General features: G+C 34.1%; 1 protein-coding gene across 1 annotated transcript in view; it reads left to right on the top strand.

The window, feature by feature from the left end:
* Window positions 1-259: 259 nt before the first annotated feature.
* LOC118753964 (MICAL-like protein 2) overlaps window positions 260-24,117 on the top strand; it is a 39,540-nt gene continuing 15,682 nt past the window's right edge. The window contains exon 1 of the mRNA XM_036488839.1: window positions 260-335. The gene's annotated coding sequence lies outside the window, so the exon portion shown is untranslated. The remainder of the gene's footprint in view (window positions 336-24,117) is intronic.

The following is a 24,117-nucleotide window of genomic DNA, read 5'->3' as shown; positions in this document are numbered from 1 at the left end:
ATTAAATATTGCCGAAACGCCATGGCGAAATCATATGACCCCTATTGAAAAACCCATTAGTGTGTCGGTGCAGTAAATTATGGTTTTTAACGAGCTAATACAATGGCTATTACATAGAATATAACTAAACTTTAAGTGACTATAATTTATACATACATACATACGCATTGTTTTGCAGCTACCAAATTCTTAAAATAATTTTTATTTTTCTTAAGTTTTTTAATATTTATTAAATTTTTTTTATTAAATTATACTTTTCTTTACTTACAGCATTTATTTGAATACTTGAAGTGATCTCTAAACGCCACAAGCACTATCTACATTTATACATACTGGTGAGTAATGGCACAATTTTTACGACCATGATTACTAGCAGACGCCAAGTTTTTTAATCTTATCTAAAGTGGATATGAATTGTCCTCGTAAAAATCTTATTCGTACTTATTATAAAGCTCATATCGCTTATTGTTTTGTTTTCTGTTATCATTTATAATTGAATAAACAAAGGTATAGTTGGAATTTGTAGGCCTAAAATCAGAAGATATGCACGAGCTAATTACGAATTTTGTTATTTATACGCAAAAATAGATACGTTTCCACGCATATCTTGGCGACAAAAATCCCCTATAAGCCTTTGTTGTCAATTTATGAGTGGGTATATGGATATGTATGTATTTACATAAATACTTATGTATATATTGTGTATATAAAAATATTATGAAAAACAGGAAATGCTGAAGTTTATTGTTATATACTTATTTGTGTCACTAAACATCAGTGATTATTCTTAAATATTTCAGAAGGGCGGCACACATCAAAGAACATTGGCAACACTTTGTTATCTGTTTGTCGATATATTTATAAGTACTTATCCTTGAGTTGTAATATGTGTGGATGTCCCCACCTCGTGGATGCCGCGCCAAGCATTCCTTAACGGAGTAGAGAGAGATCTACTACCTATATGCTTCCTTTGGAATAAAATCAGTAGTGATACAATTATAAACGTTGACTCGCCTACCCCTTCCAGTATTTTGAAGAATTATATTGACACTTTGAAAGCTAAAACGCAGAATTAGTGATCGGCGCCTGCTACAGATGGCCTGAAAAGGATATGATCGTTTCTCTACCGCCAAGATTGCAATGTTATCTGCATAGCCGACTATTTTAGTGTTTAGAGGCAAGTCATGCATGCTGGCTGCAGACTTGCTACAAAGTCCTGGAAAGACGCAGCTCGTACAATGGACTAGGGGTATAAAGTGCCTTACTCCGAGTTTCTTTCGATGGTGTCAGTTTCACTTGAGTTCTCTCATCGGGTCAATTCTTAGGTGTGATCCTGGACAGGAAGTTATCGTAAAAGCCAAATATTGATGAGTAATCACCTCTTTTTCTGTGATGTTAGGACCTACAGTAAGCGGAAAGAGAATGGAACGCCATTAAACAGAAGGGCATCTGGAGTGTCAGAGAATTGGCACCTTAACTTTACCCAACAAACTTTGTAAGCGAATCCCCATAGGCCCGATTTTGCTTCCACCAGCATTTTTTTTACAGCAAACCGTCTTGCCTTATTTTATAGCTTTCTTCTACATAGCCTTCTAAGCTTCATATATGTATGTATGTATGTATTAAGATTAGACTATCCCGCGCAGGTAGCGTGCTGGCTCTCTCTGCATTTCTTTCGTATCTCGGCGATTTCTTCATTCCACCAGTATTCTGGAGCTTAGCATGTTTATATGTAGGTACCTAAGTGTATATTAGCTGTACCTTTAAACGAGATTTTATGGATTTAAAGATTTAAAAATAATATGTATACTTGCCCCTTTTAGAGAAGAAACTTTGAAAAATGTGTCAAATGCTATAAACGAAAAAGACAAAAAGACCTTTTCCAGCAAACTCTGCAGTAAAATTGAAAACAGCTCTACTACATAAACACCAGCCGTAATGCAAGAAACCTTTTTTTTTTTTAACAAAAAAAAAAAAAAAAAAACTCGGCCACACTTTAATAGAGTTGCAAAGTAGCGGCAAACAACTTTTTAGTTCATTTTCATTGCGACAGCAGAGCAAAGCGATTGGATGGAAAAAAGTTAAGTACTTCTTTTTTCACACTAAAGTGACAAGCCATCAAATAAACTGAGTCAAGCTTCAAAGCTGACACAAGCTTGAAGTTGGTTTTTGGCATGCGTTGGGACAACTGTGGAACCAAGTAACCGAGAAACCCTCAACTGTCAGTTGAGCACTTTCTAAATTGACAAGTAAATTTAAAGCGTGCATTAAAATGTTTACAACTTTGTGAGCAGACAAAAAATTCACGTAATAACATTATGTGAAAGAAGTGGTACATATGTATGTATATAGGTAGGTTGGTATACATACTACTTACATGCATATATAGTATATAAATATCTGTGAATAGGGTATTAGGTATGAATACATATATACAACGTATGGCGCCGTAAACATATAGCTGTCAACAGTTAAATTGTCAATTTTTTACAGTTCGTTCAGTGTGTTTTCATATCTGCATATATGTATGTATGTAGTCTTTTGTTACTTTTTTGCGCTTCAGTTAGTTTTGCTTTAAAGACTTCAACAGTTGTTATTTTCACCTTTATTTATTTGTGTGAATTTATTTTCTTTATGACACCTCGTGCAGCAGCTGCTGCTAAACTTTCTAGGATAAATTTATTGTGGCATAATGATTTTTGTTACGAAAGTAATATTCTTATTTTACTAAACTACGTTTCCCTAGCAGAGAGCACTGGTCCCTAGGTGTTCCGAGATGAACGGATTCTATTCAATTTTAAACGAACGAATCCAAAATGGATAACCACGTCGGAGGAGGGGTGTGTACTCGGCACAACTAGTGCTTCAAAAGTCATTACATCTACCGGACCTCTGTAGCGTTTTTAATGGGATGTGAAAAGATGGAGGGAGCGCCTAATGCTGAGCAGAGGAGAAATCTCTTTGACTAAGTGGCTGCTGACCGGTCACCTCGGTCGAGATAGGCACACGCAGAGACTCGTGTTGCCGTTCAAAGACTTCAGCGGGAGCTGCAGGGACGAGGAAGAACCGGAAAAATTGCGTAGAAAAAATTGCGCTTAAAAACCACTAAGCTTCAGTTATCTCTTCTGTTTTGCTACTACTATTTGTGCGGAAAATTTTGAGCAGCTCGCCAGTGTTCTTTAGAAGCAGATTGCCGCTAAATTTTCTCCAAAAACAGTTGGTCAAATACATAGGCACTTTTGAAGGTTCCCATGTTCACAGGTATTCAACCAACACATTTTCTTATTTTCATAGTTAATCTACATAAATGTAAATGATTCAGAGTCTTCCTAACTCAGGCCGTCTAAGTGCTTGTTAGGTCTATTCATTAATTTTATTTTCGTTTGATTGTTAATTTTTTCATATAAAACGTGACCATTTTGGGAATTTTCTATTCAATTTCACTTTCATTAAAACGATAATATATAATTTATACATACATACATGCATACATACATACATATGTGCATATGATTATCTCTTCATATAAAATCACGCAGGCGCGCACGCCCAGCTGTTACTCATAGTTTCATATGTTATCTTTTTACAAAACATTGCGGCTGTGCTCGAAAAGGGCTTGTAACAAAGTCATATATGTACATACATATGTATGTAAAATGTGCCTTTAGGTAAAAATTCAAAATCAAAACAAAAGCCGTAATCGGATATGCATACAAAGTGAAACAAATACACACAATCGGATATAGGAAACAGAAACAACAAAAGGCACGAGTGAAAGTAGCGTAAACAAACAAATTTAACACAAAAAACAACAACAATACAAATTTCTACCTCTGGCTCTATGCTTTACACTCAGTCAGCTGATTATAGTGTGTCAACTGGAAATTGCAACCTCACTTTGGTTAGCAGCTTCAGTTGACAACGTCGCGACGTCGTCATCTTCATAATTGTGGCAACGTTTTGTGTGTCACACTCATACATTTGCGTATGTACATACATATATGTATATACGTTTCATATGATACGATATTTCGTTAGAAATTTCAATTAAAAGCCACTCAACGTGTTAAGTGTCGTATAAAAATAATCTTTACAGCTATCTTCTTAATAAAAATGAAATGAAATTTAATTTTATACGTATGTATGGGTTTGATAATTTGCGTATTTACATTAAGGTGCATCACACCAAAAAAAAAAAGTTGTAGGTTTCCACCGGAATTATAAAATTTATTTAATTTTAAGACTTCCGTAAAAGTATTTCCGAAAAATATTAAGATTTACATGAACTAGATCGATGTTTAAAAATTATATTCTTGCATTTCATTCTTGTAAGCTGAATAGAAAAATTACCAAATAACCTGATAACCAGAAAGGCATGAAAACCAGCGCACGTAAATATTAATACTTCTCTGAAATATGTTTGCGAAAATCTTAACACATATTAAATGTTATATTGCCCATTTAAAAAAGATTGCCGATTTTTTTTGTGTGGAAAGTGATGCACCGTAATGCACATATATATGTATGTACGTACATTTATTAATAAAATAATCCATTTGTCATATTTTAAATAAATCTTAAGTATGTGATATGGCAGATTTAATACTTATTTAACTTTCACATTTCATGAATTTATATAAGCAGATTTGTACATATTTATGTATGCATTAAGATTGTTTAAAAATAAAGTATTTTTGCTGTTTTTTGTTCATTCTTGTACAAAACGCAAATTTGTTATACCCTTCAAATAAAAGCTATTTTCAAGCTCCTTGAAGTAGAAATTTTTTCGACCTCTTCATTTAACCCCAATGCCTTGCCATCGAAACACTTCTTCAGATTGGAAAACAAGAAACAATTGCAGAGGTACTACATCTCAAGAATATCTAATTTTGGCATTACAACTGCATTCGTTTGCATGAATCACAAAAAAATGTCGACATGGCTTTGTTGGCGCACAGAGCCACCTTGGTCTTCTTTGGTGCTCGTTCACCCGCAAAAGTCCACTGCTTTGACTGCTAAACTCTGGTGTACTGTGATGGACTCATGTTTCGTTCGGGGTTATGAAACGGTGAAAAAACTTGACCGAACACTCCTTTGATGTGGTCATACGGTTGCATGTATGGTATAGTGTGAGAAATCGCGGTACCTATCACGTACATGGGCAGTCTTTTCATGTCCAAATATTCATGTAAAATGGGAACTAAGTACTACACGTACTTTTGTTTTCTGATCTTCCAAAATGATTCCATTTTTTTTTTTTCTTTTTTTCAGAAAGCCTCAACGGAATTCAGTAAATCAGTACTTATACATTGAAGTTGATGGCGCAGAACTCCCATAGTATTTATCAATTTTGCTTGCTCAAACTTTGGTAATAGTCTATGATTAAATGATAAGTACGCGGGAAACTCAAAAGGGCATTATTGTTAATTTATATAAATTTCTTCACGAACGAGCTGAATTAAACTTTTGCAATCAGACCAAGGGGAAAAGTCAGAGCAGCAATTCGATTAATTGTAGTTGATGGCAAAACACTTTATCCGAACTTCCCGAAGCACCATAAGTGTCCGCTTGCCAAAAGCTTTATTTTCTGTGCGCGTTATCCTCATCTAGAGATTGCGCTAATGAAATTATCGCTTAAATAAATTCGATGCCTTTCCATGAACAATTTTTTCTTAGCCTTGACTCAATAAAAAAGAATATATCAGTCTGATGACAACTCTACCAGCTTTGGTATCGAATTAAAACCCGACAAGACGAGGTCTCCAGATACATTTAAAAAACGCAAATGATGCCTTTAAAGACGCACATAATGTTCAATTCTAGAGACAACTGAGGGACAATATTGAATTGTAATAGCCTCCGTCGAACTGAAGTATTTACGTTCGTTAGGTGTCTTCTTTCTCAACATATGTATGTATGTATTTAAAGGTTGAACATACATTTCTTGTTTCTTTAAGAACGCGAAGTAAATGCAACCTATTTATGCTGCTCCGTACGTTATTTACCGAGAAGTGTACTCTCGCTTCAGTTACTTTGTTAAGTCGCAACAATGTTGCAACATTGTAAGATAAGCTTGCGGGCAAATTATTGGTTTGCTAAAAAAGAAGGGCACTACAATGGGAGCTGACCAGGGTTGCCACTTTGGTAAATTGTTGGTAGATTTTTGTTGAATTATTTTGTTTGATAAACAAATAAAACTCTTCGTTACCGCTTTTTTTCGTAGTTATCTTCACATTAAAAATGTTTTTCCAGTACAGTCAACTTTATTGCATTAATTTTCGAGCGAAAAAATGGACAGGTATATATGTATTATGACTGTTCGCAAAAAAAAAAAATTAAATCAACGCAATTGTTAAAAGAAATAACCACAAAAGACAGGCGGCAAAAAAAAAATCAACGGGAATTTTTAGCTGCACATTGTTGGTTATACTCAAATATTATGCGCTATAAAACTCCATGCCTTAAATTGTTGTACAAATTCAGAGTAAAAAGCTCGAAATTTAGACGAAATTTTTTTTTTAATTTTTCTAAATGTTGTATTTAGCTTGAATTCTTGATTTTTATGAGTTTGGTTAAAGCGCAAACAATATTCTTATACAAAATAAAATACCGAAAAAAATTTACTTGAGAAACATTGTGAATATGTGAAAAGTCTAAAGTCTAGCTCAATATAAAAAAAATCACCAAAAGTTTCTGGACGTCACTGTATTTGTCTATAATAACTCCAGTTGAAGTTTCTTCAAATGAAGAAGTTTCGTTGTTGCCTTTAGTTTCATCACTTTCGGTTTTGGTTGAAGATTTAATTAGATAACTTAAAAGTTCCTCAAAAACAATTTTAATTTTCATTGCAATAACTAAACAAAACTTAACAAAACTATAGTTCTTGTTAAAATAACTAAAAAAACATTATTGGTAGATATTTTCCAAATTTGGTCGATTTTTTTCAAGTGGATGGTAAGTATTTTTTTTTCGTCAATGGCAACCATAGAGCTGACATTTTTTACTTTTTTTGTAATGTTTGTTTGGTTTTTTTGTTTTTTTTGGTTTTTGCTTTTTTCGTACACAAACGTATCTTTTGATATTACATGAAAGCCATTACACTTCGATCGCTTCCTGAGTGGGGGAACATGTATGCGTATTAGCCGACGTGAGTTGTCCAACTCCAACACATTTATCGATTGTTAATAGGAATTGATAAGTGTTTCCTGTGGAGACTAAAAAAGAAGAATAAATAGCGAAAAGTATTTGCGAATCGGCGTAGGTGAGTGGCGGTTGTAATTAATTGAAGGGCCACCAGCTAGATTGGTACATTTAAGAGGCAAGAGGATTTGGCCTTGCGATTGGAAACTGAAAGTTATGCTAACAAATCGATTGTTTATTTTACTATTTATTTTATTACTTTTGTATTTCAATTATTTTTTCATAGAAGTGTAGTTTATTCTTTAACAAAAATCGTATAAATATTAGTTTCAATGTTTGTGCAGTATTTAAAATAAAATCAATAAGCTTCCGTAAAAACTTCGAGATTTTTAATTCGATTTCTTAGCAATATTTTGCACATTAAATTTTAGTATAATAAAATGCTAGTTTTAAGTGGCTGGGACTCGATATTAATTTTGAGAAATTTTTTTTTGTTGAATTTTCATTTGTTCGACGATTTTTTGTAAGGGGAAAATGAGCAACACCTTCAAAAAAAAAAAGCTTCCAAAAATCAGCGGCAAGTCCCAGCTACTTAAGACTTGCACTTCGTTGCTAAAATAGAATGGGCTAAAAAACTGCATACTCAAATAATTTCTAAGAAATCGAATGATAAAGCACGAAGTTTTTACAAAAGTTTGTTTCTTTTTTTATAAATACTGCACAAACATTGGAACTTTGATTTATATGGTTTTGTTAAGAACTAAGCTATATTTTTATAAACAATTGATTAAAATTACAAAAAAAATAAAATAAATAGTCAAACCGACAAGGTCAAGTGTGAGTGTCGTAAAGTTATGATAAGCACTATACTCGCAGTCTTCAAATGATATTTTATGTAGTTTAAAACTTTCAACTATGCTTGATTTCAACAAAAGTTTGATAGAAATATTATAAAGCTTTATGAAATTAGGTCAAAAATATCTACACATATTTTTTTCCAGAAAAGCAGAATGAAATATGTATATACTATAAATATATTGCATATGGCCACATTCAAGCTTAAGCCAATTCTCAATGCTCCATTGCAAATTCATCAGACCCATTTAAATATGCCAAGGATCAGAGTTCGACTCTCGCTTACTGTCATTTGTTACATAAAAGTCTAACTCACATTTTCACTTCCTCTTAAACATTACATGTTTGACGTATTTAAAATTCAATTTTATGACTTCTATTATAAACAATTTTATTCCGCTTTTATGTAAGAGGAAACGACAATCACTTTTAAACGAAAGTTATAAAATAAGACTTATATAAAAAAAAAAAAACATTTTCTTTACACTAGAGCAGCCACATCAAGTTTTTTTCCAGCTTAGTTAATTGACTGAAATAGCTTACTTTAAATTTATTTCGTTTGAAAGCAAAAACAAACAAAAAAATTTTGCATGTTTACATAATTTTTTGATAAATGAAAAATTTGCATTTATGGCTAATCAAAACGACTGCAAGCGCTTCATTCAATTTTTGCCAACAGGCAAAGCAGTAATTGTGAAATACTGTGCAAATTAAGACAATTCCCTCACATACTTATACATATATATGAATATAAATTAATGCCTGTGAGTTAGATAATTTGAACCATATTAACTGTATAATGATGAGCTCAATGTTATAACATGGCTATTGATTATTCATATTTGTGGTAAAGCGCGGAAGTAGTAGAAACACAAAAGACATGCACATCTTTGGTCGATAGTTATAAGAGTTTAGGAAATAATGAATGGAAAAGTTCACGACTCAATATAGAGCACAAAGCTGCAATTCCATTAAAATTTTTTAGAAAAAAAAAAAACAGTTTTTGTTTATGAAACCAAAAAGTATAGTAGCTAAAACAAGCATTTATATCACTGTGAGGCGATTTAATACTTTATCGGTATTAATTGCTGAAAAAGCTTTTCTTTGTGAAATAAACAGAGCAGAAAGTACGAAAATGAACAAAGCAAATTCGAAAGTTAATTTACAAATCATTGGATGGAGTTAAAACAAAAGATTTAAGCAACAAACTCGTAAATGAATCCCCACACTCTTGATCGAATAATTAATTAAAATATATTCGTATAGTAATTTAGTTTCATTAAAACATAAAAGCTGTGAATTGGGCTAAGAATATTATTAGATGCAATAGCTACTACGGAAATAGCTTCAACACACAGGCCATAAAAGTAGTGGGGAATCTGGTACGAAATTACGGCAGGTGTGTCAAATGATTTCTCATTTTGAACTGAATAAAATAAAAATGACAGCTGTTTACAGTAGAATTTAAATTAAAAAAAAAGTGGAATCATTATCGAGTGTCATAAGCTCAAAGGGATGTTTTTTCTAAAGTGTGGATAGATGTGGTGAATAGAAATTAACGAAGCTAAGAAAAAAGGCTGTGCAGAACGTAGCTACTTTTTGACCCAGAAATTCAAGGTAAACTGTTCGCAAACGCTATGATTAGCTGAAACAAAAAATTACAGTTTACGCGTTTGGAAAAATTATTTCTCCGGTACTTTTACAAACATAACGCACAAGGTAGAAATCGCTGATGGTAAAACGGGCATTAGTTAGTTAGTTAAATATTGGGTGTCAAGAATAAAAAACACTGCGATGTAAAAAAACTTATGTATTTTTAGGAAGATGCTCTAATCATGAATACTCAAACCTTGAACCTTGGAGCACAAATTCATTGTTCTAAAGACCTGTGTCCCAAAGAAAGAATCATGCTTTCGACACACCAAATCCGTTCATATGGAGACGTATTTGCTAATAACCCGTCAGATATCCAATGAGTAACAGCTTCATAGAAACGGGATAATCGCGAAGCTGTTTAAGAGCTTGCCCCACTTCCAGCACTTACAGAATTCGGGGTTTATCCACCCAGTAACAAAGAGTCTCGAAAAAGCCTCAAAGAATTTTAATTTCACCAAAAAGAGGAGAAGATATTTCACATGTCAATTCGACGAAATCCATTTAGCGAAATAAACATTTCTCTACATACTAATGTATGTATGTACATTAGCCCGTACCACCTTAAAGTACATATTTTGTTAAGGAAATTTCGAATTTTTTTACCAGAACCTACATACACATACATACATTGAGAAATAAGAAAATTTTTGTAACATTGTTTTATTGGAACAATCAAAATACTTTCTTTACAAAAGTTCAAGAATATTTGGCAAGCTTTAATTGGCTTACATTAGGTTGGTACGTTGTCGTGGTAGGAACTGTGAGTTGGTGGTTAAGTACTAGAACAGGGTCCTTGAGGTGAATGAAACTTGGAACACACAAATTTTCTCCTCAGGACCAGAACATCGATACATCCTACTTAAAGATCGGACTGCAATGACGATAATTTTAAAAATTCGATCCCCTATAGGCTAAAAATATTTTGTTTTTCGAAAATGCCTCGCAAAAATTCTTTAGACTCAAGGATGCTCTCTCAGATGCAAACCCGTATTGAAAAAAAAAAATTATTTTTTACGTCTTTAGAACATTTTCAAAATCATTTCCTGTCTTAATGGAAACAAGTTTTCTAGTTTACTTTCTTAAATTTAAAAGCATTCAATTTGAAATGTTTGCATTAATAAAAAAAATCCCAAAATATGTCAAAATATATCACATTGCTGCCCACGACGTGTACGCCTTTTTTCCTTTTCTTAGGAAGTTAAATGTTAAATGAAGTCCAGATACGAAACTGAAGTGGGCACCTAACACTGGCGAAATATTAAAAAAGATAAAAGTTAATTCACGGCACAGTTACAGAGTTATCGCTTGGTAAATTTCATTAGAAACCCACGCAAAATAGTTAGGCAGCTAGAGCTGGTGCTGCCCTTCTTGGACACAGTGGGATACTTTAGACAACTTTTCATTTAATGTACTGAAATTGTATTTAGAGTTCCAGCGGCTTAACCAACTCAGCGTTTAGATACTCTAAAATCTTCGCGAAAACTTCGACTTCTTCGTTGATTACTAAAATCGCTCCGGATTAAGACTGGCTTCAAAGAATTCTTTATTTACTCATGTCCGCTAAAATATTAATTGAATGAAGTGCGGTTATTCCTTGTCGGAAACCTTTTACATCGAGAAAATCTAAGCTTCACGGAGTATCGGTTGAGGTATCTTTTGTCAAGAAATATCCACAAAGTTTAAGTTTAAGGTTTCTAGATTGCCGTTTTTGTTTTTTTAGTCCTCGGAGGCTACATAAAGCAGGCTTTCAATGGCTGCTAAATCGTAAATATCTACTCTGAGGGCCTGTGTCAATCTCACGGTCTCCGCTGTCGGAATGACCTGGCCTGTTCTGTCCAAAAATTTTCGCTTCACCAGCATTCTCAAAAATATTTAAGGTAACATTTTATGCTGTTACAACAACAGCTGAATAGTACGATCATCCTCGTTATAACGAAAAATTGTCACGACTTGCTCGACCTATCTTTCAGTCGCTCAAAACTAATCTTTGTACAAGGCTGCAGATATTTTAAGGAAACTAGAAAGAAAATTCAAAGATGAAACCAAAGGCAATATCTCCGAGCCATCGGCTGAGTGTAAACAAGTGCAAGTGTGAATTTAAGGGCAAAGGGCAATTGAGGTCGTTACTCTCGACTTAGTGGGGAGTTTCGATAGCACACTGTTCCATGAGGGGAGTTTGATGGAAAGAAGATGCAATATTTAGTTCTGTTTGTTATTGACCATCGCTTGGAATAAAAGGCAAGTTTTTTTCAGCTCAGCTCTTTTAATTGAGCAAATTTTAATGCCAACATGAATTGGCTTTCGAAATAAAAGTTAATACTTCCATTTGCGTTTAAAATAAATTTCATTACCTTAAGTGCAGCATAAACTTTAGCTGAGTGAAATTTACATTTCCTGTATGCAGGCCATTGTCATTTCATTTGGTTATTTCTTGCATTTCTTTACTTTCTCCACTTAGCCAGTCTGCAGGTAAACGAAAATTATGAACGTTTGTATCTACGGTTGTGTATACATTTATTTGCTTTGAAATTTCCGTATTAGCACTTGGAATATTTGCTTATTTCTATACAATTTGCTTTTATCCACATATGAATTTATTTTCCACTACCAAGTGTATGTATGTACATACATATAAGTTCGTTTGTAAACGTGGCGAGTGCTAGTGTAAACCGTGTACGTGCATAGATAAGTATGTAGATATCTACATATATCTTATATGTAGTATGTATATTTGTTGCTATACATGTTTGCAGAAGCTATGCACGTATTTATGCTAATTTTAGTTGTCGCTGAAGTGCAAGAGACAAATGACTGACATTGGCGTGCATACCAATTTTTTTATTTCTATTTTTTATATACATAGTAAATATGTAGTAAGTTGAAAGGTGTCATTACCGCTGACAAGTCGGTAGAGAGTTGAATTGGCGCTTTTTTGTTTGCCGTCTTTAGCAGCCACAGTGGAGTAGTACCGAAATTGGTAGTCAAGTCGTTTGCCAATAAAATACCATGAAGTATGAAAGAGTTGACGCTTGAGCGCAGTGAGTGAAGTGAGTCATTTTTGGTTAAAAACAAACTTCATGTGAATTTTCTCCTAACTACTCGCCGTTAATTGTTTTTTGGCTGGCCAATTGCGACTCCATTGTTTCTCGTACGCTTCTAGATCGGCTGCCGTTTTGAAGGTTGATTTAAAGTAAGGGAAAAAAAATCGTTGAAATATATGTCTCAAAGAACCTTAATTAATTTCTCACTTAATTAATCACGAAATTTATTGCTAGCGCGTTCGGTGTATGCGCTATATGAGTCTGAAATTTGCGCTCATTAAGATGCCACACGGAAAAAGTGAAAGACTTATAAAATTTGGTTAATCATTAAAAAATTTATTTCGACTCTTGAACCTGTCGCCTAAATGGTCTGCGATCAGTGGACTTATTGTAACTCCTAGTAAAATGAAAATCGGTTTGTTCTTTGGGATGTACAAAATAGCCCATCCGACTCTTTTCTCAGTGAAAGGCGTTCGCTGGAGCCTTCAAATGGAAAGCTGTCATGGCTACTTTACACACAACTGCAGGAGACAATAGGTAAGAGTTGAGGCTTCCCTCACGAGCTAATTTCCTCGCTCTATGAAACCATGAAAACCGCAGACCATTAGAATGCAATAGAGAAGACTACTTCTGAATATCATCAGAAAGCTTCTTAGCTCTATATTCGTACCCGATCATTCACTGTTGGCTCTCCGCGGCGGTCGTTAGACCCGCCCCTCTACGAGGGGGTGTGGTATGATGGTCTGCTATTAGTCCGAGTATATAAAATTATGCTTTAACAGCTGTTCAGATCACCTGCGACTGGATTTAGTAGGGCAACAAGTCATAACTCTCAAACAAATTTGATTTTACTCCGGGCAACACGGAACGGTGTGCTTAGACTCTGTCTGTGTATAAAAGGGAAAACTTCTGCATGCCACGTGATGGTATTAAATTTTCGCAAAATATTCGAAAATAAATATGAAAAATGGTGCAGTTTTTTACCGAATCCCCATCTTCAGCTGCTCATTTCTATTACCGCAGTACTGTAGGCTCTTCCCAACTGATATTTTAGGTGGCTGTAAAGTTTCAATTAAAGCTGAGAGCTCCATCGCGTTTAACTTAAAATTTTTGCTGGACTGCCACTTATCATTGTAAGACGTGGCTAAACGAAACAATGCTGACCCTATTTCAGTTCCCGACGACACGAATAAAGAGAGAAACTCTATGGCGGACCAATTTTTAAGGGGGTAGCAAATTCTTGCAGAAAAAACGTTTAAGGTCTAGAAAATGAAATATGGATGCAAAGCTCCATAGTTTCTCATCACCTCTGTAACTGTCTTACAATGCCCGGAAGCAGATTGTAACTCTTGTGTGTGGAGTGACGGACACAACTGTGAAATATCTCAGACCCTAAATGCTACAACAAGGGCGCGTCAAATTTTCACAACCAGCCTTCGAATTTAGACTTTTATTTGCTGAAGCGTGGGGCAGTCTAATCTAATGTATTTATGATTGTATTTGTGTAGATATTTATTAAGCTTGGGTTTGCGGCAAATTTGCAACAGCAATTATTAGGTACATAAATGTCGGCAAGACGCAGGTTTTTGCGGCCAGCCGATGCTATCGCACCGCATTTGGCCAAGTGTGAATATTAACGCGCTACGCCGCCAAAGATTTTCATTTACTTTACTTTACCTACCAAGCGATCGAAGAGCAGCTACATATCCAGCTTAGATGAACGACTACCAACTCTCTCGGCCGGCTGTCTGCGCAGCAAAAATCAATTTTCGAGTTGCCACTTCCAGTGCTTTACTATTGCACGCGTATGTATGCATGTGTACGTTTATGTGTATGTGCGTGTTTCAACTACATTTTCTCGCTATTTATTTTTGCTATTATTTTATTTATTCTTTGTTTTTTGTTTGTTTGTTTGTTTGTCAGGCAGCGAGAGTTTGCCAATGTTGTTGGCCTGTTGTTGCACACTTGCATTCATACATACATATTTTTTTTTCTGGCTAACAACTATAATCGTTTCCGCCGCGAACCGTGCTGTATTTACTATACCAGCTCACAATTTGGGTGAAGGAAGTGGGAGGTGTGCATTGCGATTCGTGGCTCTGTGCAAACAAGTGAATGGTGCGGTGCGGCGCTGACATGGAATCAGCTAGTGGCGGCGGCGTCTCTAATTTACAAGCACGCGCTCATTTATCCAACAACGATCATTGATCTCAAGCAACGCAACAACAGAGCCCGCCCCACCGCAAAAAAAAAGAAACAAATTGCGAGCTCACATGCCTACTTTTGTACATACACAGGTACATAGTACATACATACATATGCACATCAGTGTTGCCAGAGAAAAATTTCCTTTAGAGCTAAAGTGGTCGAAAAAAGAGCGAGAAAGAGCTAAATAATACTAATAGTTTCTAAAATGAAGGCCTACATAATTTTTTTTTTTAAGTTGAGCATTTATTGACCTAAAGTTTTTTTAGATTTTCCGCATTTTTATAAACACAACGAATTTTATAAATTTAAGTGCTAAAAAAGAACTTTTAAAACCAAAATACGGTGCGTATATTTTGAGTTCATTGCTACGGCACTTATAACACTTATATGTATGCATATACTTACATAAACTAGACAACGAGCTAAAAATACTTTACAAACTGTTAAAATCGGCAATTTCAAATATTTGAATTGACCATAAATCCTCAGGTTACAAATCATTTTTTCGCAAAATTTTTGTGAAAATATTTATTTCCATATCTCTTTAAGATTAAATCTGTAAGGTAAAAACAAAATTCGCGCTGTCAGAAAAAGGATTTTCTTCTAGTTAATTTTTGAATTCATTAACCTAAATCCAATAGATTATGGTGGAGTCTGCATTTTCCCGGAGCTCGAATTGCTGCCCTGTATAGTTTGTGTGCTTCCGCGCACGTTGCAGAAACTAATCGACTTACTTGTCCATTTTCCTTTTGCTTACGCGCCATTTGCATTAGGAATGGAACGTTTCTAAGCATTAAGTGAAATAGAATAACATGAAGGTATCGAGTATAGCCTGAGATCAGCAAAGCCAAATAAATTTTAGTCAACATTTGAACAATGAAATTACAGATTTTTAATTTAAATATATTACCAAATGCAACTAAAACTTTCTGGAGCTAAAATGGTGCGAGATAATTTTGAAAAATAGTTTTTCATTAAAAATGGCCTCAAGCTCAATAAAAGTTGTTATAATTGTTATAAGGCCATAAATAACAAAAACAATTTAAAAAATATATATCTAGGGGCTAAAGCTTAATTTTCGGAGCTCCAAAAGTACGAAATGGCAACACTGATGCACATAAGTTGAATATTGAATGCGAGCACAGGTAAATTGAGTACATATATATGTGGATTGCAATGCTCGTTGCAATATACATAAGTATGTGTGTATGCATACATGTCTGTGTGTAATTTAGCTTCTTTGAAGCTGACTCCGATTGTTGTTCCTAAGCTATTGCCGTTGCTGTTGTTGCCTTTGCTTGTTACAATATATTGGTCAAGTATAATTATGTACACTTTCTCTTGCACATAAGCCCATATGAACATACCTAATATGTATACATATGTACATACCTGTGTACGTGTGTATGTATGTGCGTTTGTATGTTTTTATTCGCCTTTTGGCCACTGCAGCTACATGCGATTGCCACTGCGTTTCGATCATTATGATCGGCATACAAAAACACTTCCATATCTACGTTCATTCAAACTTAATTGCTGCCGGTTAGTAACGAAAAAAAAATAATAAAAAACAAATAAGCACACGTCTCTGGCATTTTGGTTGCTATTTGCTAATCAACTAACTTGCTTGGAAATCTTAGATTTTGGCTATTCATTTGTATGCAAATATTCGTTGTGTTCTTTTGCTGACCCGTTGCATGTTCATGTCGCCGCTGGAAATATGAGAAGTTGGTGGATTTTTATTGGGTTTTTAGTTCACGCGATCAAATTAAGCACACATTGTGTATGTAAACACATTTATACATACAACTGTATTTACATACTTTTCTTTTACTATCGGGCTTTGTTTATGTACATACATACAAATTCATTGCCGGTGAATTTTAATTACAATTAATTGGGTCATTAGTCAATTTAACTAATATGAAGTGCTAAGAAGTGCAGATACTCTAATTTTATTACTGGTACTTAATTAAAATTTTAAGCCAAATTTCCTATGAGCGTTCTAATTAGCCCAAAGTATCGGTGGCTCTAAAGCTCCGCTCAAAAAATGGTCCTACACTTAAAAAAAAAGTGTTTTATTTCTTAGTGAATATTTCTTTCATCTCTCACAGTTTTAGACACAACCCAGCGGTGCACTGCTAAAACGGCTCCGTCCATAATATGCATTGCGTAGTTCATACAACTAAATGATTAAAACACCGCTGACCCAATTTAAAACTGTAATGCATATTTTAGGCAGACTGCTTACAATGTGCATCACAATTTAGAAGCGAATACATATTGTAATGAACGCCCGAAGAGTATTCGGTCGCATCATACATTAGGATTATAAAACAAAACAAGTATGTAAAGGACGCTTACCACAAAGCGGTCATGCTTAGGGAAAAGTAATCTGGGTAGTAATCGATTCATTCCGATATACCACCTTCGAAGTTTTGAAGGAGCATTGATAAGGGAAATCTTGCCTGAGATATGTTTGGCTAATCACAACATTGTACATTTGACTAGGTCGAAAAAGTATTGTAAAAAATCATCCTTGTATTTAAATGTTTTTTTTTAATCTTTTCGAAAAAATTGTCCAAATTTTCGACTTATAAAGCAATCTTCTTTATTTTTTACGAATTTGGGTGTTAGTATTTTATATCCGATTTTCAAAAATAAGTCATTTATTGCTCACAATTCATATTAAAAATTAACAGTGTATCATTATTATTCCCGTCTTGAGGAATACTAAAATACTTTTGAGCTCCGAAGTTGTGTTCACATGTGCAGTTGGGTCAGCTACCCAAATTGTTAACCTTAAGCTATCTTTTTTTTTCAACAAGCTCAACAAGCTTTGGTAAATTTATCAGATATCAAAAAAGCAAATACAGAATTTCGGCGATTTTAAGAAAATTCAAACAACAAATTCTTATGGTGACGTTATTCTCTAATCATAAGCTTTAAATACAGGGGTGGACTTTCAAATCTTCTTTATTTTCGTATGGCGATCGACCCCGTTTTGTGCACATAGTACAATTAGACTGAGCGTAAGGAATGAAAATTGGTATAATGCCAAAATCCTCTCAAAATATGCTTTCATACTTTAAGTTTTGCTACAAACTTTTCTTATTTCGCATATGGTTCGATCAGATCTAATGTACAATTTCATGTATTTCAATGAAACCACGTGGAAATATGGCTGAATTTAACTTAGTAGTTTTTAATTATTTATTTGTGGTTTTAACAATTTTTACAAATTTGGTGATTAGCTTTCCATAAAAAAAATATTTTTCTCATCTTCAGGAGGTTGACTTTTCTTGATGTGCAAATTTTAGATTTTTAGCTTACCGTAAATTTTTTTTGGCACTGAAAGGGTTAAAGTTATTAGATATATCTAGCCATATAGTTACAATGTCGTCGGAAATGATTGCCGAAGATAAGCTTCCTTAACTTGATTGAAGGAAATAAATGTAGAATTTTCAACTTGAGTCAATGTAGGTATTCATTATGCACCAGCAGATTTCTTATTTTCTGGGTTAAGATAACGACCAACGTGGCGTATACGCAACGCTCCAAAATACTCCATTATACTTTTTTTGCTGCCTAAATTCTTTAATACATAGTGTTCGCATAAAACACGTTTTAAAAATGCATATATATACTATTATGTAATTAATGTTTAATAATTTTTTATTAAACTTTAGTTAATTGTATATTGTATAATACTTAACACCATATAAATCCACATTACAAACTTTGTAGGGAAATTGAAAAAAAAGCCATAACAAAAACTTTGTACTCATAATTTTTAGAAAAATTCCAAGTATGTAGCTTATTAAGGTGCCAGTTTCAATAGCCCGAAGGCAGTGTCACACGATTGGGCATTTGTCCAAAATTCGGTGCAAATCGTATCCCAATCACGAAAAACAATTTGTTAAAATTTTTCAATAGAGGTTCGCCGAATTGTACCAATCGTGTGACTACAAAAAAAGTTGTCATCCCATTTTTTTCTATACCAATAGCCCAATATAAAAAATTATCAAATCTGTACAGATGTTCCAATCGTGTGACACTGCCTTAAGAGTTCGTGTTGATTTTTGGTTATTTTTTTTTGCAGACGGTGTTATTATTTTCTTCCATACAAAACAAATTGTCGAACATAGTAGCTTTGTATGGAAGAAAACGCGTGACGCCGCATGATGGGACTACAGTGGTCAAAAGTACTAAAAAGGGATTAGCGAATCGGAAAAAGTAATTACGCAGTTTCATAGCAAAATATCCAACTAACCCAAACCAAAATGAGTTTTTGATAAAAATGCATATTTGCAGTCATGGGACGAGCTTCAAGTGATAGAATGTAAAAAAACAAATTTGTAGGAAAAAATTTTGATTTTGTTGCAAGTAATTTTAATTAGTATTTCTACTGGTGTGGATATATAATTGGCCTATCTGCTTGATGACCAGTTTTTTAATATATCTGTGGTCAAGCATTGCTTTAAAACTTGTATATATCTAGTGAAATTTGTAAGATAGTTTCACCTACATTATTTTGTGCGTAGAAATTTTTTCGAGTGCTTACTTTAAAAAGGTATTTTTTAAAAGGACCTAGGAAGCGAGCTAAATTATACTTAGGACAAGTATATATTGAACAAGAGTGTGGGCGTGACAGCGCGTCAAATTTTATCATTTGCACATTTCTTCATACCTAAGTGCCGAATAACGCATATACGAAATTTTAGCGAATTTGTAGCAAAAAAAATCAAAAATCAACGGGGTTTTGTAGACACTTCAAAACTAGAATATGCCACTTTTTTTAACAAAGTGAGAAATTTGGATTTACATGGCTTTTGATACACATATCCTTTTGTCTCGGGGTGTACAATAAAGGAATACCTGGTCTTATGTGTACCATACCAGGAACTCCTTTCTTTTATTGGAAAACTGTTACTCTAATGTACTGTCAGTAATGCTTTTATTTTTAAATTGAGATACTGCGAAACAGGATTTTCGCGCAGTAATATACATTTTTGTCTGAAAAAAGATACGAGCGTTACGTATACGTCATGGCAGTTCCCTTCCGGGTTTCTATCTGAGAAAAGAATTCGTTGAGTTGAAAGTTAGTTCATTTAATACTCTTGCCCTATTGAAACCATCGATATCGAAAAGAAACCATCGATACCGAAAAGAAACCACTAAATATATTGAACCGAATACATCAGCTTAAGAGTCATACAGAAAGGCATTAAGGTTCAGCTCAACACCAGAGGCAAATAATACTACTCAAACAATATTTCTCCCTAAATGGGGGCTGAGTGCAATTTACTTGAAATTAGTTCATAAAAGCCAGAAATAAATAATAGTTTTCGTACACACAAATGCACCGAACTGGCGCTCATAAAGAAATGTATCCATATTGTTCAAAATGACATCGAATATTGCGCAAAAAATTAAACGCAACACAGAAGAATCGGTTTGTAAATGCCACAATCAGTTATTTTTTTTATCTACTTTTCATATACGCTTTTGTAATAGCTTCAATAAACGCATAGACTACAACAGATGTTGGTTGGTGTTTTGCAACCCATTTCCAACCCAACTATTTTGTGGCATTGTGTTTACACTGAGTGGCGTATTGTTCGTCAGTGCCTTCACTCCATGCGCAACAATTGATTGCAATTGATGAATTTGAACTTGGTTTTGCCCACACTCTCCACTTACATATGTTTCCTATGGTTTTCTTTGTGAGACTGCGTGAATTTCTATTGACATCCCACTAAATTATTGCATACAAAGAGAGACTTTACTATCTAACTGGTTGCACTACAATCTTACACAAATTTTATGTATGTATGTATGTATGTGTTTTTTTATGTTTTTGCTGTGATGTATTTTCGTAAAACCGCAAATAAGAGACTATGTAACAAACAATATTCTATACTTCAGTGACGTCTTACGTATCAACTTTTATCCATGCGTGTTTTATACATACATATGTACATACATGCATACATATATTTATGGTAAATGTGGTCTCTTTTGTTGTCTGGTGAGTCATGAGTCATACGAATGTTGCAGTGATTTGTAGCAGACATTCTGTTTTTTTTTATTGAAGGTCTTCGCTGTAAAGTCGCTATTAAATAAACATTAACATGTACATACATACTTATACATATGTATTACAAATACTATATTTGTTCCTGCTTATATGTAATGTATAGCAGAGTCCCTGTGGAAAAATCTTAAAATCCCCGTTACAGCCATTTCATTAAATTGAGTACCTATAGTTCTTTTTTTGTATTCTTTATCAAGTCAATTCTTTCCCTTTTTGATTATAGACTGTCGTAAAATATGTAGTAGAGGTAGAGTAGAGATATCGAAACTCTCTAATGCATCTACCTTTAATGAACTGTCGAAATTTTTTTCAAGATCTTTCAGTTTTCGAGCTTAAGTGCCATTTTAACAGTGGGCTGACATTCGTAAAATGGGTTCCATAGTTCTTCAAAATTCACTCTCTCATCTAGACGCGCTTTGCACTTTAAAAATATGCCTCATTGGTTTGAATATTCCTGGCAGGCATGTCGTGCAATTTTGACTGCGTTGCATCGCAAGCAGCAATAACCCAGTAAAGCAAAAACGCCGAAATAGTATTCATTAAATTTTTTATCAAATAGTCGAATCAAAAAAACGCAAATTTTAAGAGCCTAAGAGAAATCGAAAATTTCTAATTTACATATGTGCATTGGGTTGATCCAAGAAAAGTAAAGTCGGAATTTTAATGCTCTCGCCCTTTGGATTTTTCTGTATCGAAAAAATTCCCCCTATTTTTTATTTTGAAATCAAAAAATATTTAGAGGTCGCTCAAAGCGATCAGAATTTTCTATGTATTTTATTTCCATATATGGGGAAAAATATGTTTTCGTAGAAATGGTATAGAAGTCTCGAAGATCAATATTTTTCGATATCCAGCTGACGAACCGACTTTTATTCGTTCAGAAACTTACGTACTTGAATCCGTTCAGAAAGTTCTTGTCCTTGCGCTTTGGCTTATTTTGAGCTGGTTTCTATTCCACATCCCCGCTATAAATGTTAAGTCGGACTTAAGTGGTATGTTGTACTTGACTGCAGTAAGCCAACGAGGTCCACTATCGGGAACCAAAGTTTCGTTGAGTTCCACAAATCAGAATCTAGAAAGGGTTTTGCTCATGGTAGCGAGTCTTTACAGTTTGGAGACTATAGAAGTCTCACAATCAATTACAGAGCTATAGAAGTCTCACAATCAATTACAGAGCTATAAAGGCTCTCATCTTGTGCTAGCAACCAAATCTTGGTGGTGTAGCCGAAAGATTTTTCGCCAAACTTCAATGTCTAGTTTATGCATGCATTACGAGATGCCGTACCCCAGTGATAGGGGCAATTTTCGAGCTCGCGCACCCACATTGTAGAGTAGGGAGCCAAGCGCACTCTCCTAAACTTTGCAAGGAAAGGCTTAGGCAAAGGGGAAGTTTTTTTATCTAGATCAGTGATGCTCAGAGAGAGCACTCTGAGAGATGCATGCTGTTCCTTTTTCCCCAGAAATGATATGAACAAAGAGGTAGTTTCGATAGGTTTAAAGTAGAGCTTAGTTATTTAAGGAAGGTTGTAACACACATTTTCCAATAAAGACCCCAATGAGCTCATTAAAAATGTGGTGGCCAAAGCGAGTGATTTAGAATTTAATTTGAGGTCTTCTACTTAACATAAAACAATAGTTGGATAAATAGTCGATAGTTGGTAAGTACCAGTTAATGAACACTAAAATGCTATTACTGTGGTTCATAGAACTGCACTCAGTTGAACTCAGTATAAAGTGAAAGGGGGTTTTGCTCTTTCCTTTTCGGCATTCATTCACTCAATTTGCAAATTTTTGGTTTGTTGGGTGAGCAGCGGAGTGTGAAGTTTGTTTTGTCGGCTTTGTGCTAAATTGTGCGTAGAATTGCGTGTTGTTGGCAATTTAGATTTGTAGTGGGTATTTATTTTTTTCTTCTTTTTTGTAACATATTTAGTTCCATGCAACTTTCAAAACCAGTTTGCCAAGTGGCCGAGATTTTCATGTATATACCTACGTTTTGTTGAAGGTATATTCCTTTTCATATTTTCGTTCAAATTAATAACATATATGTATCAACTAATAATGTAGTTTTGTATTTCATTATTTATCGCATGCAAACATAATATTAACTTATTTTTTTGCACAAAGTTAGATAATTATTACTTTGATGTAATTTATTGCTAGAACATTAGTCTAGATACAAGTGGGTCAATTCATTAACTAAAAACGAAATAAATACCACAAAATAAATGTTCGATATTAAGGCATGGAAAATTAGATTTCAAATTATTTTTCTGGTGATTATTTTAACTATAAAAAATGTGGGCTTACATAATTAAAGAAAAAAAAAACAGAAAATAAAAATGCAAAGTTTTACGCAGTAACAGAAGTTTTACGCAGAATACGAACCTCTAATAATCCTGGTTGAATTGAGCGCCTAGGCATGCCGCCAATCAATAACTTGAGAAACAAAACATGCTGGAGAAGGATATAGTATGTTTATTGTATGGAAAAAATTTTGTTTATTAACTTGTGAAAAGTTTATTCTGAACGGCTTTTCCAAAGTTTTAAGCTTGAGTCGTCAGTTTTTCTAAGGTTAGGAAGTTCAGCGAAGAAAAATATTAGCTATGTTTGTATTCAGTTGAGGATCATAACACCGCGCGACTGTTTATCTTAAGGCTGATTTTCACTATGTCAAATTCAGTGGCATTTGTCGTCAAATAAGTGAAAACACATTGTCAAATTGGATTAAAAAGCAGTTTATCGATTGGTTTGGATCAAGATAGGTCTTTAGTCGTGTACATGCGCTGCTAAATCGGCTATCTGTCTGTTTTTGGCCCATGATATCATCGGTAAAGGTATGGATAAAGGAGATAAAGTTGTGTCAAAATATGTCGCCAAATTTTGGCGTCAAAATATGACATAGTGAAAACCAGTCTTTACACACAATAACATCAATATATTCACCAAACAGTCATTCTTTCTGGCGTCAGGATTTTTTCAATATACTTTGAAATTTCAAGGATATAATTCATCCACAAAACTATTTAAAAATATCAGTACAAGGTAGAATAATAAGATAAGTATCAAATAAAAGAAATGTTGAAGGTATTGAAAACGTCATTTTCATTAATTTTTTTAATC

This window comes from Rhagoletis pomonella, unplaced genomic scaffold, assembly GCF_013731165.1.
Source record: "Rhagoletis pomonella isolate Grant_MI unplaced genomic scaffold, Rhpom_1.0 Rhpom_scaffold_00002, whole genome shotgun sequence".
Taxonomy (NCBI): domain Eukaryota; kingdom Metazoa; phylum Arthropoda; class Insecta; order Diptera; family Tephritidae; genus Rhagoletis; species Rhagoletis pomonella.
This window is presented reverse-complemented; position numbering and strand designations above follow the sequence as displayed.